Source organism: Mobula birostris, chromosome 22 (genome assembly GCF_030028105.1).
Source record: "Mobula birostris isolate sMobBir1 chromosome 22, sMobBir1.hap1, whole genome shotgun sequence".
In the NCBI taxonomy this organism is placed as follows: domain Eukaryota; kingdom Metazoa; phylum Chordata; class Chondrichthyes; order Myliobatiformes; family Myliobatidae; genus Mobula; species Mobula birostris.
The window spans coordinates 14,102,460-14,123,192 of record NC_092391.1 but is presented as its reverse complement, the minus strand read 5'-3'; the positions used below and the strand labels follow the sequence as shown (position 1 = coordinate 14,123,192).

The following is a 20,733-nucleotide window of genomic DNA, read 5'->3' as shown; positions in this document are numbered from 1 at the left end:
AACATTTCAAGTAACAAATGAGGGATGGGATATTGCTGGGAATCTAATGTATATAATTGCCAAATAAAATTTTTCTAGAATAGGCAAAGAATTTTGCTTTTGATAATTCCATGGTGCTGTGGTAGTCTACAATTCAAAATAACATGTATTCCTTTCAGTTGCAGCTAAGATCTACTTCTGCTTATTTATAGGGTGCAGATGTAACTGGTAAGATCATTTATATATTACCCATCCCTAGTTCTCTGAGAAGGCATTTTCTTGAACCAGACGTAACACTGCGCAGAGATTAATGTCACTGTACAGTGTTTCAGAGTATCAACCATTTTTCTTTTCCTATTTGGGGAGATAGGCTCGAGTGGAAAAGAATGGCAGATTTCTATTCCTAGAGGACATTTGTGAACCATTGTTTAGCAATGATTGTGCTATAGGAAACCAGACTTACAACACTGAAGATCAAATAAATGCTGGAAATCTGAAGTAAAAACAGAAAATATTTGAAACACTCAGAGGTCAGACAATACTTCTGGGAAAGGTTTGTGTTACTTGACTATAGGTCCCAACGAGTTGCACTGCCACTGCCAAATATTAACCAGGGGGCCATTGTCACCTTAGTTCCAAAGTCATGTTTTTCTCTTAGTTCTTGTGTTATGTTTCATTTTCCTTCAAAACATTGATTGATTTGTTGATGTATACTATCCCTTTAGTGAAGTAGGAAAGCCTGAAAAATAAGAAACAAAACAGGTGAACTATAAAAATGGCACTGCAGATTCACAAGTCAGTTTAAGTCTAATCAAAAACATAGGCATTTTATTCTGGTAATATAGAACTCAAAACTTAAATATTAAATTTTGGCCAGACCTTGTTAGGAAAATTAAGCAGGTTGTATTTTATTATCCTTTGGAGAACTGGAGACAAGATCTCTTGGACTTGGTTTCTTAAACTATAAATAAGTTGGACAGGAGAGATTCAAACCCAGGTTCAATGAGTACAATAATTTTTCCTAGTAGTTTTTATTTCTTATCATTCTACATTTTAAAAAAAGGTCTCTAGTACTTTTATGTTCTTTCATAATTCTTTTAAAAAATCCCTGTAATTTCCTGTGACAGGCAAGTTTGGTTTATTTCTTAATTTGTATTTTGGGCCCAATTCATTGTTAGGAGTCCAGAAGTTAATTTACAAGAAAACTTCATCTAATGGAATATACCTAGTTTCTAGGTTTAGTTGATGTAATATTGTATGTAATTTAGAGCACAGAAATATTTAGCATACTTCTTCCCAACCTTTCAACATACTATATCTTCTCTCTCATATACTTATTTCTTTAGTTACCAAAGCATCTAAACTGTTTCACCATTCATTTCTTGTGGTGGTGAGTTTCACATTCTAGTTGCTCAAAGTAAAAACGATATGTACTCCTTATCTGCTTGTACTCATTGAACCTGGGTTTGAATCTCTCCTGTCCTACTCATTTATAGTTTTAGAAACCAAGTCCAAGAAATCTTGTCTCCAGTTCTCCAAAGGGTAATAAAATACAATAAAATGAATCTGCAGTGCCACTTCTATAGTTCACCAGTTTTGTATTTTTGCCTCTCAACTATATTTCCAAGCTAGCTGAAATATTTTAGCATTGTGTTAAACTCTTGCTCAGCGTTAGTAATGTTCCCAGATTAATAGTGTTGATGTTAAAATGCTGTTTTCTACTTTTCTCCATGTCCTAATTCAGCTTTTTTAGTCAATTTTCTATTCTTGCCGCAAGTCCAGATGCCCTCTGCTTTGTCAGAGCTTGTGTTTTGGTGCCTTATTGAAGGTCTTCTGAGACTCTGCATATTTATTTATATATTTAGCAGCGCAGGGCAGAGTAAGCCATTCATGTAGGCTACATGAAACCGAGTTGCCCATTTGCCTTTATTCATCCTTTCTGGTACTGTTTCAAAGAATTCTGCTGGGTATTTGCCTGGCTGAGCACCCCCTTAGACCAAGGGTTCCCCACCTTTTTTATGGCTTGGACCCCTACTATTAACTGAGGGGTCCGTGGACCCCTGCCTTAGAAGCTTGGAATCCCTGTAGCTTATTTTAAATATGTTTTTTTATTTTCGGGTATTTGATCACATTTAAGATAGATAGTTGAATCTCTCCAAATATAGACCTATTGTGGATCCATGTTCATCCATCGTCGTCGTCGATGAATACCTTGACGCCATTGATGGTGTCGAGACTAGGGAATGATTTGGATTTAAGTGAGGGAGAGTTGCGCAGCATCAGCCTCACTCTCTCTTCCCAATTTCCATCTGGATCCAGTGGCAAGACAGAGTCGAGACGGCTGGAGATGGGACTAGGCGCAGTGGATGACCAGGATGTCTTCTGTGTCTTGTCCTGCTCTACACGTTCCACGATGCTTGCAGAGACCGCCTTCTTAACCATTGGACCTTCCATTGGTTTCGTCCGCTCAATCCACCGGAGTCTGTCTTCACATGCTGGGACAGACATCTCCCTATCTCACCGAGGGTTTGAGACCCGTTGGCTACCCTCACCTGGGTTAGCTGGCTTGTTGAAGTTGTTGCCCGGGATGTGGCCGCTGTCGCATGCAAACAGCTGAGAGGAGCCACAGGTGAGAGCTGAGTGCCAGGTGGAGATGAAAGATGGACTAACCGCCTTGAAAAGGATGCAACATGTTCCCCCACCAGAGGAGCTACCCCTCCCTGACACCCCATACACCTGCCTATTGTAGATATATATTGCACAATGTCAGTATCTGCAAATTATACCAATGTTCAAGTTAGAATGAGATATTTAGAAAAGCAAGGGTGGTGCAAAGGATTTTTATAAGGTGAGTGACTGGAATAAGGATTAGTAGATGAAATTCAGTATCGTTCAGAGTGAAGAAGGTGTTTTAATTCTCTGAATGAAAATACATTTGGTGCTGCAAAAGACAGGGTGTTAACAGTACAGGTTTATGGACTATCAGATTGATAAAGCCTGTAGAATTCTAGGTTTAATTAGGGATAAAATATGAATACCAAGAGTTACTAGCAATTGTAATAAACAGAACAGCTTAGAGAAGTTTGGGTAACAAATTGATAGGCGCTTAGATACTTCTATGCTGTACAGGTGGAAGATTTGGTTTAAAGGTAACAGCTGGGAACATGTGAATAGGGTTAGGCAATTCAGAATGCTGCACCACTCATGTACTTCATTTATTTCCCTAAACTATTATCTCTTTCTCAAGCCCATCAACTCCTCTCATTCTAAAGCCACCTACCTATGCCGAGCCTTTACAAGACATTAGTCAGGCTGCACTTGGAGTATTGTCAACAGTTTTGGGCCCCACATCTCAGAAAGGATGTATTGTCATTGGAGAGAGTCCAGAGGAGGTACACAAGGATGATTCTGGGAATGAAGGGGTTAACATATAAGGAGCATTTGGCAACTTTGGGCCTGTACTCAGAAGAACTTAGAAGAATGTGGAGGGATCTCATTGAAACCTGCCGAATATTGGAAGGACTAGATAGGGTGAATGTGGAGAGAATGTTTCCTTTGGTGGGGGTATCCAGAACTAGAGGACACAGCCTCAAAATTGAGGGGCGACCTTTTAGAACAAAGGGAAGGAGGAATCCTTTTTTAGCCAGAGAGTAGTAAATCTGTGGAATGCTCTGCATAGACTGTGGTAGAGGACCAGTCCATGCCTATTTTGAAGGCAGAAGTTGATCATTTCCTGATAGGTCAGGGTATCAGAGGGCATCAGAGCGAGAAGGCAGGTGTATGGGTTTGAGTCGAATCTGGGATCAGCCATGATGGAATGGTGCAGCAGACTTGATGGGCTGAATGACCTAATTCTGCTCCTATGTCTTAGGGTGTGAGGTGTTATTGATGGTAGCCAATTAGGACATCTTTGGGATATACACTGCCCATGGGAAAGCATTCAAGGATGACAAAATAAGAATCAAATCAGGGTTTGTGAACCAGCAACAACCGCCTTGTCAAAGTGCCACCATAAGATTATAATTGATTTGTACCATAGCTCTTTGTGATTCAGTGCATTTCTTTTCAAACAAAATTCAGTCTTGAACTCTCCTTTTACCTACCTTGTTGTAAATTGGCTGGAACTTGTTCAGAAATCTTGTCAGTTCTAAACTGAGCTACCAGGATTCCTCGACAGAAGTGCAGTGAAGTTTGGTGTCCCTGCATGTATTTGGGAGACTTGAACTTCTTAGCCACTCTGCACTGGGTTTTTCACAGCTAGATTGTGATGTTGAGCCCCTCAGCTGTTATGTGGGTGGGACTTATTCCGGCTCAGCCACACTAGATCCGCAATGGAGTTTCTCCCCAGTTACAGTCGGTGAGACATTAAACTATAAGTTGACACTGGTGAATTCAGAAGAGAAAGGTTCATATTTGTCACATGTCAGTAGCTTATCTGTGGCATCAGGTTTGGGGCTGGGTTGAGCGAGGAAGCCCCTCAGTTATTTTAGTGGTGTACCACCCTGGGGGACCACATGAGCGGCAACAGTCCTACTGGATTTGAGGAATGTAGTAAAACATTGCCTAATGCATTGACTGTGAATGTAAGAATGAAAAGGCATTGTACGGTTTATTCTTGTAACTGTTTTATTATGAATAAAAGTGAATTTTGATATATTAAAAAATATCAAGTTCTGACCCGCTGTATCATCCACATATTATCTAATTATTATTATGATGAATAATCCACTATATTCTAAGAAAGCAGGAGAGAATGTATGTGGCAGAAACAGCCAATTCAGCCCACCCTCTCCATCACAGCATTTTGAGATCAAGGAGCTCAAGAGACAGAATACCATTATATCTCCATCTTCCCCCAGTATTCCTTGACTGGTGCAATCTCCATAATCTCCAATTATTCCTTATCTTGTGCAGCCTTATCTACCTCTTCCACTTGTAGCACTCTACAGATTTCTTAGTCAGTGTGGCAATGATTCAGCAGCTGCAATATCTATACTCGCTGAAGAATGAGCAGGGATCTCATTGAAACCTACTAAATATTGAAAGACAAAGATAAAGTGGACATGGGAAGGATGTTCCCTATAGCAGGAGAGTCTAGGACCAGAGGGCACAGCCTCAGGATACAAAGATGTTCCTTTAGAAGAGAGGTGAAGAGGAATTTCTTTAGCCAGAGGGTGGTGTATCTGTGGAATTTGTTGCTACAGATCAGAATCAGGATTAATATCACCGGCATATGTCGTCAAATTTGTTGTCTTTGTAGCAGCAGTACAATGCAATACATAATAATAGAGAAAAATGTGAATTGCAATAAGTTTATATATATTAAATAGTAAGTAGTGCAAAAATAAAATTTTTTAAAAAAACATAGTGAGGTAGTGTTCATGGTGCAAAAATAAAAATTTTTAAAAAAACATAGGTAGTGTTCGTGGGTTCAATGTCCATTCAGAAATTGGATGGCAGAGGGGAAGAAGCTGTTCCTGAGGTGTTGGGTGTGTGTCTTCAGGCTCCTATACTTCCCTCCTGATGGTGGCAATGAGAACTGGGCATGTCTTGGGTGATGGGGGTCCTTAATGATGGATGCTGTCTTTTTGAGGCATCACTCCTCGAAGATGTCCTGGATACCATGGAGGCCAGTGCTCATGATGAAGCTGATGGGTACATTTAAAGAGGAGGTGGTTAGGTTCTTAATTAGTAAGGGTGTCAAAGGTTACAGGGAAAAGGCTGGAGAATGGGGTTGAGAGGGATAATAAATCAAACATGATGGAATGGTGGAGTGGATTTGATGGATGAAATGGTCGAATTCTGCTCCTATGTCTTGGACTTATGTCTGCACGCAGCTCCTGATGGTAGGCATACTGATTACATTTTAGACCATGAATCTGTGCTGAAGAACTGGCGACATATTTTTGCAAATTCAGTTTTGGCAGATTGTAGGTGTTGGTACTATATGCACATTTAGCATAAGAAAGTATGATAAACTCAGTATTAGACATCACTCTAAAATTTTTTTCAAAACATTAAAGGCTAATTTTAGGATGTTCATCAGTTTTTCTTTTGGGGAAAAAAATTTGAGAAACTGATCTTGTTTATTCTTGTCTATTAATGAAAATTAGAGAAGTATTGCTGTTCTGATATAAATATTACTCTTTTTTACACTTCTAGTGCCTTCTATATATAAACTTCTGAAATCATTGACTCTATTAACCTCCCACCTCTATTTCCAAGGCATCTTAGGTTAGGCATTGACATTTATCTGATTGTGCTTGTGTGAACCACTTTGAACACTTCTCCATGTTAATGTAAGTTACTGTAGAAATGAAAATGCTTTGCAAATACGAATTTTACAAAAGGCCAATGTTACTGTACTGCCGAATAATGTGCTTTTTTGTTCAGCTTCTCGGGGGGGCGGGGTGAGGTGGGGGATAGTTTGATAGATGCCATTGTTCCCACATTGGCTGACTTCTATGGTATTGGTTCTAACTTTATATATCTTCTAATCATGGAAAAATTGTTCTAGCAACTCCAGCTCTGTTTCAGCAATAAAAAATGAATGAGGTGTGAATGCCAAGATTATGTAATTAAAGAATGATGGAAGGTACTGCAGAGTTCAAAAGTTTGCATTTTTTTCCCCTTTTGCCTCTCTGGCTTTCATTCTCTACCTCCGCTCTTGATGTAATTAAGGTACTACTACTTGATGGACACTGGGCATCCTCAGTCCCTTGCTAAACATTTCCATTTTCCTTCTGCCCACAAGTTGAGGCAAAGTTTCGATCTATTTCTCAATGTGATCTAGTGATCTACTTTGTTTTAAAAAATACTAATCTTTTATCAATTGTGCCCATTGTGGGGCTACCTAATTTATGGAACTGTTCAGCTGATTTCAGTATTGGTTTTTGCTTTTTTATTGTCACTGGTTATTATTATACCAAGATACAGTGTATACAGATCAAATTATTACACAGTTCATTGAGCTAGAACAAGGTAAAACAATAGCGATTAGTGTCCATTTTCAGTCCACAGAAGGAGGATCAGATTCAAGAGGATGACTAATCGTGAAAGTGATGATGGATTGTTCCGTTTGCCCTTGAAAAAGGAAATACCTGAAAAGAGGAAACTCCTCTTGACATATTCTCCCTAATACAAATCGAAAGTGCCCCTATTACGCCAGGGATGATCCAAAGGGAAACCAGAAAAGACTCCACACTGTCACATGTCTACATGGTCACCTAAAATAGCTGGAATGTGCATCAGAAATCCCAGTTTCCCCATTTTTACAAACGCCAGGATGAACTTGCCCTTGGCAGAGTTACCTAACATGGGGATTGAGAGTTTTACCATCCAAGCTAGAGTTAAAGTGCTGGAGGAGCTACGTACTAGTCGTCTAAGTGTGGTCAAAAGGAAAATGCAGGGCTCAAAGCTTTGGTGGCCTGGGACAGATCACCAATTCGAGCAGACAACTAATCTCCTCTTGTCGGTCGGGAGCTGATCCTGCTGTTGCTTTGATCATTGTTGATGTCTGATTGTCTGTTAGTTTCTTGATACAATGTTGCCCAGCTACAATGTTACATACCTCAAGTGGCAGATAGGTGTGCTTCTGCTCCTGTCCCACCTGTAGACAAGGTAGATGGGGATACTTAAGTTGCAAATTGTATTTTTGTTTGAAGTATTGTGCCACTGTACACTCCATTGCTTGCCCATTCTCCAGCTGCAGAGGAAATGTCTGGTGACTGGCCAGCTGGCGGGTGACATTACATACTTTCTTTTCATCTGTCCACAATGAGTCACCTCCACTTTTAGACTTATTATTTCTTTGGTAAATTTCACACGCTGAGAGTTAGTCAGTGGTTTATTTTGCTCATTGATGTTCTGAATGTCTAATACCTCACACGTGAACTCAATGACTGGTTGAGCTCTGTGTCGCGTTGGACGGAGGAAACGGATGAGGTCCTCCATGACTGCTTTGAATCGGTAGACTGGTTAGTATTCATGGACTGGGCAGCTAACCTCGATGAGTATGCCTCAGCTGTCATGGACTTTATTTGGAAATGCACGGAGGACTGTGTTTCTCGCAAGACGATCCGGGTATTCCCTAACTGGAAACCTTGGATGAACTATGAGGTCAAGTCCCGTTTAAAGGCTAGAGCTGCGGCTTTTAGGTCCTACACGGAATCCAGGCGTGAACTCCAGAAAGCCATTAAGGGCGCCAAGAGGCAATATCGAGCCAAGTTGGAAGCCCAGGCTAACCAGAGGGATGCCAGTAGACTATGGCAGGGTCTAAATGAGATCACTGGGCGCAAAGAAAAGGCTGGGAATATCAATAACTGTGGCGCTTCTCTTCCTGGAGAACTAAACGTACTCCACGCAAGATTCGAACAGAAGAGGAGCGTCCCGCTCGCTCTGGATGAACCGGACCTGGTGGCAACGAGATTCATCGTCACCGAGGAGGACGTTAGAAGGGCCTTCCTGAAGATAAATCCAAGGAAGGCGACGGGCCCAGATAGTGTCCCAGGATGGGTTCTCCGGACCTGTGCAAGCGAGCAAGCTGGAGTGTTTGCTGACATCTTCAACTGCTCCTTGCTTCACTGTAAGATCCCCTAGTGTTTTAAGAAGGCAACGATAATCCCGGTGCCGAAGAGGAGCAAGGTGGCATGCCTGAATGACTATCGACCTGTAGCTCTGACATCAATTGCTATGAAGTGCTTCGAGAGATTGGTTATGGCACACATCAACCACAGCCTACCGGTCAACCTCGACACGTTGCAATTCGCCTACCAGAGCAACAGGTCAACGGCAGATGCCATCTCTCTGGCCCTATATTTCTCCTTAGAACACCTGGAGAATAAAGACGCATACGTAAGCCTCCTTTTCATTGACTACAGCTCTGCCTTTAATACCGTTATTCCAAATAAACTGATTCCTAAGCTCCGGAACCTGGGCCTTAGCACTCAGATCTGCAGCTGGATCTTCAACTTCCTCACAGACAGGACCCAGGCTGTAAAAATAGGGGACAAGCTCTCCTCTACGATCACTCTGAGCACCGGTGCCCCACAAGGCTGTGTACTCAGCCTCCTGCTGTACCCATGATTATGTAGCCAAGTTTCCATCTAACTCAATATATAAGTTTGCTGATGACACAACAATTGTAGGCTGTATCTCGGGTAATGATGAGTTTGAGTGCAGAGAGGAAATTAAGAACCTGGTGGCATGGTGCGAAGACAATAACCTATCCCTCAACGTCAGCAAGATGAAGGAATTGGTTGTTGACTTCAGAAGGAGTAGCGGACCGCACTACCCAATTGATATCGGTGGTGCGCAAGTGGAACAGGTCAAAAGCTTTAAGTTCCTCTGGGTCAATATCACAAATGACCTGACTTGGTCCAACCAAGCAGAGCCCACTGCTAAGAAGGCCCACCAGCGCCTTTACTTCCTGAGAAAACTAAAGAAATTTGGCCTGTCCTCTAAAGCCCTCACTAATTTTTATAGATGAAAAGTAGAAAGCATTCTTCTAGGGTTCATCACAACCTGGTATGGAAGTTGTCCTGTCCAAGACCGAAAGAAGCTGCAGAAGATCGTGAACGCGGTCACATCACACAAACCAATCTTCCGTCCTTGGACTCACTTTGCACTGCACGCTGTTGGAGCAGTGCTGCCAGGATAATCAAGGACACAACCCACCCAGCCAACACACTTTTCGTTCCTCATCCCTCTTCCCTCCAGGAGAAGGCTCAGGAGCTTGAAGACTCGTACGGCCAGATTTGGGAACAGCTTCTTTCCAACTGTGATAAGACTGCAGAACGGATCCTGACCTGGATCTGGGCCGTACCCTCCAAATATCCAGACCTGCCTCTTGGTTTTTTTGCACTACCTTACTCTCCATTTTCTATTTTCTATTTATGATTTATAATTTAATTTTTTAATATTTAATTTTACTGTTTTTAATATTTACTATCAATTTGTAATCCAGGGAGCGGAAAGCGCAGAATCAAATATTGCTGTGATGATTGTACGTTCTAGTATCAATTGTTTGGCGACTATAAAGTAAAGTGAAGGTTGCCATGCACCGTTCAGGATGCCAACACATCCAAAAGATGCCAAGAGCATCTTGTGGAGAAGAAAGGGGAAAAAGGGTATCTCGAATTGTTAGAACCATTTCCTGAAGTCCCAGAGTTGGCTCCTACGAAGGAGCTTTAGAACCTGAGATGATTTCAGGCCTGAATGGGACAATTCAAAATTTACAATGCTGCGGATGTTCATACAGTGGTTGTATTATATACTATACTGTATATGTGTATATAAATTGATTTACATTTTATACTGAGTTGGAGTTTATAGCTAAGCAGGTAGGAGTGTTGTGTATTTAATATTTGATTACTATTGTAAATATATTGCTTGTATGCCATATTAAGTTTGCTGACGACTCCATTGTTGTTGGTCAAATCAAGCATGGTGAGGGATCAGTATATCGGAGGAAAGCTGGATATTTGGCTGAGTGGTTCAGCCAACAACAGTCTGTCACTCAATGTCAGCAAGACCGAGGAGCTGATTATTGACCTCTGGAGAAGGAAAGCAGAGGTCCGTGAGCCAGTCCTCATCAAGGGATCCGAGGTGGAGAGGGTCAGCAACTTTAAATTCCTTAGCGCTATTATTTCAGAGGACCTGTCCTGGGCCCAGCATGTAAGTGCAATTATGAAGAAAGCCGACACCACCTCTACTTCCTCAGCAGCTTGCAAAGGGTCAGAATAACATCTAAAACTTTGACAAACTTCTATAAGTGTGTGGTGGAATGTATGTTGACAGGCTGCATCACAGCCTGGTGTGGAAACACCAATGTCCTTGAATGGAAAATCCTACAAAAAGTAGTGGATATGGCCCAGTCTGTCAGGAGTAAAGCCCTCTCCACCATTGAGCACATCTACACGGAAGTTTGTTGTCGCAGGAAAGCAGCATCCATCATCAGAGACTCCCACCACCTGGGACTTGCTGCCATCAGGAAGAAAGTACAGGAGCATCAAGACTCACCACCAGGCTCAGGAACAGTTATTACCCCTCAACCATCAGGCTCTTGACCTGGAGAGGATAACTTCACTCGACTTCATTTACCCCATCACTGAACTCTTCCCACAACTTGTCGCACACCGGTAGGACAAATCAGTACTGTTTTGCTCACATCGGTTTCAAGCATTCAGACTTGGAGGAACCAGAAATGGCCGGGAGTGAAAATGAAATGATTTCACTATTTGAACAAGTTAGCAACTATGAAGAATCAGAAGGTATCTACAATCATCTTGAATGTTACAATGAAAATGAAGATTTGGAGGCTGCAGTTGTCAAAAGCATTGTATGAAGGCAGTCCATTGTCTGGATTGAGTTTGTTCATTTGTAGTCAGTCAAAAAAAAGTACAGGGCAACAAACCAGATGAGTTCTTCATTCGATAACTATTAGGAACTAATACACAGCTTTGTAGTATTGATAGTGTTCTAATTTGTTCTGTATTTCATTTAAATACCCAATTTGTTACTCAGTTAAATGGTAGTTTGTCTTTTTTAAAATACCTTTTTATAACTATTTCCATGAAACTTCAGCTAATTGGAGCAGCCACTTAATTGGGCAAAAATGTACTTGTCCCAATGTGACCCAGTTAACCGGAATCCACTGTATAGGTGTTAATCACTTATGTAATTTTTTAGGAGGATAAATTCGCACATGAACCAAAAATTCATAAGTAACAAAGCACAAATTATAGGGAGAACATATCATTTTCCTAATTAGAAAATTGTAATCTACTGAAGTAAAAAATCCTTTAATGATGAGACTTCACAGCTTTCATTTGAAATTGGAAATTGGAAAATCATTCCTGGATTGGAACCATATCTATTGTTAAATGGTCAGATGATTACTATTGCTGTATTAATTTGTATTTACTGTATAATCAGTATTATAACAATATTAATACCAGTATTAATATTTAGCAGTATTTAAAGACAAAAAACTGCTGTCTTTGGAGAGTGTAGATCTCGACAAGATGAAGGAATCTGGCTGAGAAATAAGAGTTTATATTGTGCAAGATTTAGTATGCAAGAAATTGTCTACTTTTGCTTGATTCAAGTGGTTTTTATGACAGTATGGGTGAAGTGAATTTATGTGGATTAGATGAATGTTCCAAATGAAATATGCTTGGATTTATTGTTGGGTTAAAATATTTGGACTGGCTTAATTATGCAGGTGAACTGTAAATAAAAATCTTTCTATGGATTTGCAAGGGGTTAAAATGAACAGTTGCTAGCGTGAAGCTCTAGCCTGTAAAATTAAATCTACTATAACTGTTTTGTCTTTAGAGAATGTAAATCTTGATAAAGGTGATGGAATCTGGATGAGAAATAGCTAACCACACTTAAGAGATTACTTTAAGATCTATTGCACCTCGGAGATTTGCCATTGCTATAGAAGCTAAAACTGGAACATCAAGCATCATTCCTAATATGGGTCATTTTTGTTACAGATAGCTCAATTAAACCCATGCTGGAAAATATTATTGAATTACTTGGTATGATTCCTGGAAAAAGTATCAACAATGGAATGTTTGTGGGGGGGAGAAAGCACTTAGGATTGGAACTCATACATTGCTAAAATTTGGATGTATGTTTCCTTTAAAGAAAAATTATTGTGTGTTTAATACGCACTGAAGTTCGGGTGCAGGTCGATGGGACTAGGCAGATTAATAGTTTGGCATTGTCGAGATCGACCAAAGAGTAGTAGTCTTCTCTTACATTATCGATTGTGTGAATAATATTACTTCAAAATCATTTTATAGAGAATAAAGGAGAGCATCCAGCTAAGGATTGATGCTCTGGTCTCTCTGCTGTGCATGGCAGAATCCTGCAGGGCCTTTAAGATTTGAGAGTGGCCATGTTAAAATGGAGCTTTCTAACCAAAACTGAAATGGGCAATGAGACAGATTTTTCTGGCTCTTGCAACTAATCCCCTTTGTGCATTCCCTGAAGCAAATCCCAGATGTGTAGTGCTATGAAGCTGATACTTTCCGAGTGATATGTGGTACGCCATTTGGGAGGCACTGTAGCGTAACACTATTCCAGCGCCAGCAATTCAGGTTCAGTTCCCACTGTCATCTGTAGGTAGGTTGTGCTTTTTCCCCATGACTGCATGGTTTCCACTTACAGCCCAAAGGCGTACAGGTTAGAGTGAGTAAGCTGTGGACATGTGATGTTGGTGCCAGAGCAAGGGGACACCTGTGGGCTGCCCCCAGCACTCTTCAACTGTTGATTGATGATGCAACTGATGCATTTCACTGTATGTAAAAAGCATTCCCCCCCCCAGAAGTTTTCATGTTTTATTGTTTTACAACATTGAATCATAGTGGATTTAATTATTTAATTTGGCTTTTTTTGATCACTGATCAACATAAAAGGACTCGTCAAAGTGAAAACAGATCTCTACAAGGTGATCTGAATTGATTACAAATATAAAATACAGAAGGATTGATTGCATAAGTACTTACCATCTTTTGGCTGCAATTACAGCCTTGAGTCTGTGTGGATTGGTCTCTATCAATTTTGCAAATCTGGACACTGCAATTTTCCCCATTGTTCTTTACAAAACTGCTCAAGCTCTGTCAGATTGCATGGGGGTCATGAGTGAACAGCCCTTTTCAAGTCCAGCCACAAATTCTCAATTGGATTAAAGTCTGGACTCTGACTTGGCCACTCCAGGACATTAAATTTGTTGTTTTTAAGCCATTCCTGTGCAGCTTTGGCTGTATGTTTGTGGTCATTATCTTGCTGGAAAACAAATCTTCTCCAAAGTCGCAGTTCTCTTGCAGGCTGCTTCAGGTCTTCCTGCAGGATTTCCCTGTATTTTGCTGCATTCGTTTTTACCCTCTACCTTCTCGGGCCTGCTGCAGCGAAGCATCCCCACAGCATGATGCACCCACGGCTGTGCTTCACGGTAGGGATGGTGTGTTTTTGATGATGTGCAGTTTTCGGCTTATGCCAAACATAACATTTAGTCTCATCACCAAAAAGCTCAATTTTGGTTTCATCGGACCATAGAACCTTCTTCCAGCTGATTTCAGAGTCTCCCACATGCCTTCTGGCAAACTAGCTGAGATTTCATGAGAGTTTTTTTCAACAGTCACTTTCTCCTTGCCACTCTCCCATAAAACTGCAACTGGTGAAGCACCCGGGCAACAGTTGTATGCGCAGTCTCTCCCATCTCAGCCACTGAAGCTTGTAACTCCTCCAGAGTTGTCATAGGTCTCTTGGTGGCTTCCCTCACTGGTCTCCTTCTTGCACGGTTCCCCTTCCTCAGTTTTTGAGGAAGGACTGCTCCAGGCAGATTTACAGCTGTGCCACATTCTTTCCATTTCTTGATGATTGACTTAACCGTACTCCAAGGGATATTTAGTGGCTTAGAAATTTTCTAGTATCCATCAGCTGACTTGCACTTTTCAATAACCTTTTCACGGAGTTGCTTGGAGTGCTCTTTATCTTCATGGTGTATTTTTTGCCAGGATACTGACTCACCAGCAGTTGCACCTTCCAGATACAGGTATATTTTCACTACAATCAATTAAAACACCTTGACTGCAAACAGGTCTCCATAAACAGATCTCCATTTAACTAGTTATGTGACTTCTAAAGCAAATCGGCTGCACCAGTGATGATTTGGTGTGTCATGTTAAAGGGAGTGAATACTTACGCAATCAATTATTTTGTGTTTCATATTTTAACTAATTTTGATCGCTTTATAAAGATTTGTTTTTACTTTGACACAAAAGTCTTCTTTTCTGATCAGTGTAAAAAAAAAAGGCCAAATTTACTCTACTATGATTCAAATTTGTAAAACATGAAAACTTCTTGGGGGGGGGGTGAATACTTTTTATAGGCACTGTATATGTGACAAATAAAGCTGATCTTTAAGTACTGGTTGTCGTTAGACTCCACATCATTATAAGCAAACAATATTGTTAAAATGTTCCCATCAGGAAGAATAACGCAGATAATTTGCATCTTTATCTTAATTTTCTGAAACGGTTGACTATTTTCGTACACTACTTTTCAGACTCCATGGAAGTTCAGAAAGTAAGTTGCATATCTGGAAACCTTTTCTGGAAATACAGCACTGGCTTAGCGATGTAATGTTAGTAATTGGCCATCTGAGCTAAAACTCTGCTGTCTCTCTTTGATGGACAGGATAGAGTACTTTTCAACAGATGTTTTTGTTTCAGAACTTGTTGAATCCTGGAGTTAATTCTTTTAATTAGAATCTGTGCGGTAAAGTTTAGTGGCAACCAGCCATTAACCTCAGTCTAGACAAAAATTATGGCTTAACTTTCAGTTACCTGTGTAACACTTGGACATTAGCCATTTAATCTGTTCCATGATCTATTACGAAACATCAGGCTTAATCCTGTCCTGATCCATTCACCAAATTTCTTATAAAAAGATAAATGGCAATTTGACTTCATTGACGTGGGCTAATTTTGAATCTAATTCCCAAAGTGAACTTGCCGAGAATTTACTTCATGCACTACCAAGTACTTGAACATTGTAATGAATTTTCAGGAAGCTGTATTGTAAAATTGTTAAGTGGTAGGGGGGATAGAAGTGAAACAAACTTAGTATTTGCATGTAAGTAAAGAACAGCCATTTAGACAAGCTAAATCTGGAGATATTAAGCAATGTCAAAGGTATCACAAAGCATTCTTGCGTAATATCCTGCAAATCAGTATGCTATATTATGTCTTAACAAGAGGGCTCTTTTTAATCATCTGTCTGCTGTCATTTGACTGGAACTAAGAATTAGTTCTTTATTCTGATGCCTTCTAGTTCTCTTTTCTAAGATCTGAAACTGACAAAACAGAACTAAACCGGTCTTAACCTTTAATTTCATTAAAGCAATTGTGTTATTAAGCACATCTTTCCCTCCCCCCCCCCCCTCTGCATTCCGCAGGGATCGCTCCCTACGCAACTCCCTTGTCCATTCGTCCCCCCCCACCCCTCCCCACTGATCTCCCTCCTGGCACTTATCCGTGTAAGCGGAACAAGTGCTACACATGCTCTTACACTTCCTCCCTTACCACCATTCAGGGCCCCAAACAGTCCTTCCAGGTGAGGCAACACTTCACCTGTGAGTGGGCTGGGGTGATATACTGCGTCAGGTGCTCCCGATGTGGCCTTTTATATATTGGCGAGACCCGACGCAGACTGGGAGACCGCTTTGCTGAACACCTACGCTCTGTCTGCCAGAGAAAGCAGGATCTCCCAGTGGCCACACATTTTAATTCCACATCCCATTCCCATTCTGACATGTCTATCCACGGCCTCCTCTACTGTAAAGATGAAGCCACACTCAGGTTGGAGGAACAACACCTTGTATTCCGTCTGGGTAGCCTCCAACCTGATGGCATGAACATCGACTTCTCTAACTCCCGCTAATGCCTTACCTCCCCCTCGTATCCCATCTGTTACTTATTTTTATACACACATTCTTTCTCTCACTCTCCTTTTTCTCCCTCTGTCCCTCTGAATATACCCCTTGCCCATCCTCTGGGTTCCCCCCCCCCCCCGTCTTTCTTCCCGGACCTCCTGTCCCATGATCCTCTCTTATCCCTTTTGCCTATCACCTGTCCAGCTCTTGGCTCTGTCCCTCCCCCTCCTGTCTTCTATCATTTTGGATCTCCCCCTCCCCCTCCAACTTTCAAATCCCTTACTCACTCTTCCTTCAGTTAGTCCTGACGAAGGGTCTCGGCCTGAAACGTCGACTGCACCTCTTCCTAGAGATGCTGCCTGGCCTGCTGCGTTCACCACCAACTTTTATGTGTGTTGCTTGAATTTCCAGCATCTGCAGAATTCCTGTTGTTTGTGTTATTATGTTTAATGTCTTTAGAATATTTTATGAGAGATGGAAAGGGGAATTTCTTGAAACTATGACTCGGAGGTAGCGATTTTCTGAGCTAGGTCTCTTCAGGTTTAGTGTTTGAAATCAGACTACATTCCTCTTTAAATTCAGTATTTCTATTCATAGTGTGCATCTGTTGGAGCTTCCTTTGTTTCTCTTTTAGAATTAACGTAAAATATTCAACTCAGAAATGAGTTGGGACAATGTGACTTTATTTCCAGAGACCCAGCACACCTTATAATTTCATTTTATAAGATATTATGAAATTTATTGTTGTTTATATCTGCCACAAGTGGATGTAGCAATGCTTCAGATCTTCTTGGTTGTAAACCCTATACTGTTATTATCATTGAGCCTGACTCTGTCGCTTATCCTTGTCCTTTACTGCGGTTCCTCTGTTAAGGTTAGACTAACCATTTACACACAATCTTGCCGTTTTGAAAATACTTTGCATGCAATCTGTGATTTAATCTGCCATATTTGCCTGAATTTCCAGCACCTGCAGAATTCCTGCTGTTTGCGTTTAATCTGCCATGGTGGGATTGCAGGACCAATTATTTCTTTAACCAGAAACTTGCTATCTGATTTGTGAAATACTTACGCATTTGTTGACTTCCCAATTCTGGTTGTAGGCGTAGGAATAGTTTCTTCCCCTCCGCCATCAGGTTTCTGAACAGTCAGTGAACCCGTGAATATCATCTCATACATGAGTTATGAATTAAGTAAATACTGCAAGAAGAGAGCAAAAAAAAAAGTGAGGTCATGTTCATGGGTCCATTGTCCATTTACAAGGGGAAGAAGCTGTTCCAGAAACGTTGCATGTGTATCTTCAGGCTCCTGTACCACCACCTCGATGGTTGCAATGAGAAGAGGGGCATGTCCTAGATGATGAGGCTCCTTAATGATGGATGCTGCCTTTTTGATGCATCCCTTTTGAAGGTGTCCTTGATGCTGGGGAGGCTAGCGCTCATGATGGAGCAGGCTGAGTTTATAACTTTCTGCAGCTTTTTCCAATCCTGTGCAGTGGCCCCTCCATACCAAATGGTGATGCAACCAGCTAGCATGCTCTCCACCGTGTACCTGTAGAAATTTGATAGCCTTCAAAGACATACCAAGCCTCCTCAAAACCCTAATGAAATATAGCAGCTGTTGTGCCTTTGTAATTGCATTAATATGTTGGATTCAGGATAGGTCTTCAGAGATGTTGACACCCAGGAACTTGAAACTGCTCATCCTTTCCACTGCTGATCCCTCAATGAACACTGATATGTGTTCCCTCGACTTCCTCTTCCTGAAGTCCACAATCTGTTCCTTGGTCTTATTGACATTGAGTGCCAGGCTGTTACTGTGACACCACTCAACCAGCTGATCTCTCTTGCTCCTGTACGCCTCTTCGTTACTATCTGAAATTACGCCAGTAATCTAATTGTGTCATCAGCAAATTTATAGATGGTGTTTGAGCTGTACCTAGCCACGCAGCTGTGGGTATAGAGAGAGTAGAGCAATGGGCTAAGAATGCATCCTTGAGGTGTGCCACTGTTGATCACCAGCAAGGATATGTTATTTCTAATCAGATTGTGGTCTCCCAAGGAGGAAGTCAAGGATCCAGTTGCAGAGGAAGGTACAGACACCCAGGATTTGGAGCTTGCACTAAGGGTATGATTGTGTTGTATGCTAGCTGTCATCAAAAAACGGGAGCCTGTTGTCCAGGTGTTCCAAGACCAAGTGGAGAGCCAGTGAGATTACATCTGCTGCAGACCCTTTGTTGCAATAGGCAAATTGCAGCAGGTCCTGGTCCTTGCTGGGCGATAGTCATTGAGGCAGCTCACCCTGCTCTTCTTGGGCATTGGTATGATTGTCATCCTTTTGAAGCAGGTGGGAACCTTTGACTGAAGCAGTGAAAGTTTGAAGATGTCATTAAACATGTCTGCCAGTTAGTTGGCACATGTTTTCAGTGCTTTACCAGTTTCATCGTCAGTGCCTGACTCCTTGCAAGGGTTCACCCTGTTGAAAGGTACTCTGACATCGGCCTCCAGGACAGAGGTCACATAGTCACCAGATACTGCAGGGATTCGCACAGGTGTAGTTTTATTCTCCCTTTCAAAGAGTGAATAAAAGTCATTGAGCTCATCTGGGAGTGAAGTATCATAGCCAGTGATGATGTTAGGTTTCGTTTTGTAGCAGGTAATGGCCTGCAAACCCTGCCAGAGCTGACTTGCATCTGATTCCATTTCTAGCTTTAATCAGAATTGTATTTTCACTCTTAAAATAGCCTTCCATGGTTGTACCTTGAATGCCACAGATTTAGCCCCAGCAGACTATGAATCTCCTGGTTGATCCATGGCTTTTGATTTGGACATATCCATTATGTGCTGTAAGGTACACACTCATCCACACAGGTCTTAATGAAGTTGGTGACAACTGTGGTGTATTCATTCTGAGTCGAAGATGAATCTCTGAATATTGCCCAGTCCACCAACTCAAAGCAGTCCTGTAAGTCCTCCTCCGGCCTCCCTTTACTACACTCTCTTAGTCCTCACTTCTGGCGCTGTGGTCTTCGGTCTCAGCCTACACGCCAGGAATTGATGTACAGCCAGGTGATCGGACTTTCCAAAGTGCTGGCTTGGGATGGCATGGTAAGCGTTCTTGATGGTGGTATAGCAGTGATCAAGTGTGTTGGTTCCTCTGGTTCTACAGTTGATGTGCTGGGGGTAGCTCTTCGGAGAATTCTTCAAGCTTACCTGGTTGTAATCTCCTGTAGGGAAGGCATCTGGCTGTTTTGTGACTGCTGATCATGGTGATCATGAAACAACAAATTCCATGACATATGTCATTGATAATGAATCTAATTCTGATTCTGATCTCTGCTCCTTGCCTATGCCATAGCCAATTATTTCTGCCTCTGTTATTTATCCCATTCTCTTTTGAAAGGTAATACTGAATAAATTTCCAAAACTGTTAAGAAGCTTACTCCAAATCTAAATAGTCCCCAGGCTATTAATGTAGCTATAATTGTCAGTACTCTCTCCAAATTTTTCATCTCACATTAACTCACTGAGAGTGAGCTATTTCTTTTTTGATAGACTATTCAAGTTTATTGTCATGGGCATACATACTCAGGATATAAACATCATGAAAATCAGCTTCTTCAGCAGCAGCACATTCAGTCACAGCTGCCTCTCCAGGTCCAACAAATGGTGCAAGTGTGTGTCTTAAAAGATACACTGCGGTGTATGTTTTGATATTTAGATGTACATTTGACAAATAAAGGTAATATCATTTGCTCTTTTATGTTTTCATGTGTGACAGGGCCTTTATTCCTGTCAGCTACAGTAGAACTCGGGATGTAAGGTGAAATAAAGTGGGCCAGAGAAAAAGCATGCCATGGGAAAGTGTTGTAAGGCACAAACTTTCAGAGACTGCAAAGATAAAATAAGTTGAAACAATAGAGAACTGTGATTAAGATGTGATTTTTAACAAAAGAGCAGGGTAAAAAAATCAAAGTAAAGTATTCCGTGATTGGAGGACAAAATTCACATGTTGCGTCCAGCTCAACCTGAATAAATACTGCATAAAGTTTTACCTAGCCTTCCATTATTGGAGGTGAAGGATTTTGGGTGTGCTTATGTTCCCTTTAAGTCCATTTGTTGAAATTAAATGAAAGCTTCAAGTTCGTGTATCTATATCTATGGTGCCTAAGATTTTTGCACAGTACTGTAGTAATTTTGTGTATTGCACTGTACTGCTGCCACAAGAAATAACAAATTTCATGACATGAGTGATGAAAAATTTATTTATTTATACAGTACTGCAAGAGTCTTACACAGCACTGCATA

General features: G+C 41.2%; 1 protein-coding gene across 1 annotated transcript in view; it reads left to right on the top strand.

Moving 5' to 3' along the window:
* traf1 (TNF receptor-associated factor 1) overlaps positions 1-20,733 on the top strand; it is a 56,942-nt gene that overhangs the window by 3,165 nt on the left and 33,044 nt on the right. The window lies entirely within an intron of this gene.